The 2,462-nt window shown below is 30.9% G+C and overlaps 1 long non-coding RNA gene across 2 annotated transcripts; it reads right to left on the bottom strand.

The window, feature by feature from the left end:
* Positions 1 to 288: 288 nt before the first annotated feature.
* LOC126886526 (uncharacterized) lies at positions 289 to 2,233 on the bottom strand. Of its 2 annotated transcripts, none has more exons than XR_007698658.1 (3): positions 1,870 to 2,233; positions 1,352 to 1,663; positions 289 to 693 (listed from the first exon to the last, which is right to left on the bottom strand). It is a non-coding gene; the product is annotated as an uncharacterized LOC126886526 (long non-coding RNA). The 2 variants fall into 2 exon arrangements; XR_007698657.1 differs by having other exon boundaries at positions 1,874 to 2,232.
* Between the last annotated feature and the right edge of the window lie 229 nt (positions 2,234 to 2,462).

The following is a 2,462-nucleotide window of genomic DNA, read 5'->3' as shown; positions in this document are numbered from 1 at the left end:
AAAGCTATTAATACTCTCTAAACCATCATTAATACATCTTGTATATATAATAGGATTTTTTTCAGAATCAGATATTTTATTAAGATTTACTTACCATGCTCTATCTATGTGCCAGGCACTTAACAGTCTATTAGGAGCAATACCCATTACATTTGACGAGGCATTGTAAAAGGTGTCATATGAAAACATTTGACTATACATATAATACCAACACAGACATGTATTTAAAAAAATTGGTAAATTAAAGTAGGTATCTTTTTTATTTGAAAATAAGAAAGCAGTACAAAATCCATTCCCAAATTCATCTTTTACTAATACTGTCATAAGTTCAAAGTCATAGGAATTGAGCCCATGAGTTCCATCGATTGCGATAAAGGATTTGCCAAACTTAATTAACATTTCCTTTTGGCACAGTATTAAGGAAAATAAGACAAAAATCATAAATGTTAAATTCAGAATGAATATCCATTAGTATGCCCTGTTGTTTGTAAAATAATATTGGAAAAAATAAATAATCTGTAAGCATTCAACCCAAAAATAAACACTGGTTGCATCATCATTGTACATATACCCATCTTTCAAATCAATGCCATAAGAGAGTTTAATGTTTGTGATATCTCTTCTTGTAAGTAAATTAATTCTTTTTAATTTGCCTCCTATGCTATTATGCTATCCTGGACAGTCTGAAGTTTACTAAAAAAGTAAAATATAGGTATAGGAGAATCAAACACACTAGTTTGAAATTGTAAACTGTAGTAAATATTCATGAGTATAGGCGGGTTGACATTACTAGTGAATAACGAACGTGGCTCACGCTTACATATTTTGCCCGTGCTATTGTTAGATATTTTATTATCTATTTTCAAACCCAAGCAGTACATTTGTATTTATGCAATGCATAGATACAAATGTACTGCTCGAGTTTGAAAATAGATAATAAAATATCTAACAATAGCAGGGGCAAAATACGTAAGCGTGAGCCACATTCGTTATTCACTAGTAATGTCAACCTGCCTTAATATTTAAAAAGTGGTTTAGTGGTAACATTCTTGTTTTAAATTATATTGTGTATATCGACGGCGGAAAGGCAGGACCTCATAACTGAAAAAATTGTATAAAATGAGTTACTTCGGTTTTCGCTTTAGAATAAGTGTATCAGCACCTATTAAACAGCTTTTAGAGCTGGGAAAGCCTTTTGGAAGCTTTCCGGAAACTTTCCCAGCTGTAATCGCTGTTTAATAGCTGCCAATAAACTTATTCTAAAGCGAAAACTGAAGTAACTCATGTTATAAAAAATTTTCAGTTACGAAGTTTTGCCTTTCCGCCGTCGATATGCAAATATTTTACTTACATTTTTGAAGAAAGTCTCAAAATAAACTTTGAAGAGATATTTATCTGATTTTGGTATTTATGTAAGTGCTCTATATCATCCTCATGCCCATAATGTGTTTTAAAACAGTTTCATTATTTTTAGATACTATTATTCGACTAGTACACCAAATAGACATTTTGCAGGATCCTTGGGATTTTAAAGCTCATTCTCTATCTTGTTTTGAAAAATAATTTTTTGAGGATCACATACATATACATTCATAATAAGATGTTTCATGTTCTTGTACTCTTGTTCTCTGTTCTCTTCCTGTGCCATCCATACAGTACAAATCTAAAAAAACAACATAACAGGTGATTACATGGGCAGTTATACTACTTACAGCTTACTTTGTATCTAATCTATTATCTAGTTTATTAGTATTTAGATTACTCTATTAGTATCTACCTACATAAAACTATCTTTGAAATCTAAATTTTTGATATCAACATCAACCTTAATACTTAAAAAATAAATAATAATGTGGAAGTTACACGTACCTACCTAAAAGTTTTTGAATTGCAATTTTATCAACTGGAAAAGACTTCAACATAATGAGTTTTAAATTATGACAAAGCACAATATTTATTGTTTCAATTTACATGTAAATAAAATAATCTTAATCACTTGTAAAAGTAAGGTTAAGATTTTTGACTTGAGAAAACAGAACTGTCAAATTTAAAACCAAACTGCTATAAAATTTTAAAATTCCCGCTAAAAGGAATCTGGCAACATTGCCGTCGTTTGCTGGACATTTATGCCCGATTTCACCAACGATACCTAAACAGTTGCCTTATTAAGTAATTCTTATCGTTAGGAACTTCTTAAGTCAATACTTAGGAACAATCGCATTTCACAACTAAAAGAACTGCTTATCTAGGAAATGCTTTCAGTGCACTTTACATCAACAATAAATTGAATAATAAATTGACCAAGTTATTCAAGGCCAAATTTGACGTGTTCTCAAAGAACAAGTTTGTTCGTTATTAACTTGACGCCAATAAATTCGTGAATTTCTTAGGTTCGTTCCAAGACGACACATTTGTACGATCCCTTGAACCGCCACGAAATCGATTGCACTGTTTTAATGCGC

This window comes from Diabrotica virgifera, chromosome 6 (genome assembly GCF_917563875.1).
Source record: "Diabrotica virgifera virgifera chromosome 6, PGI_DIABVI_V3a".
Lineage (NCBI taxonomy): Eukaryota > Metazoa > Arthropoda > Insecta > Coleoptera > Chrysomelidae > Diabrotica > Diabrotica virgifera.
The sequence above is the reverse complement of the archived record's forward strand: the minus strand, read 5'-3'. Positions and strand labels throughout refer to the sequence as shown.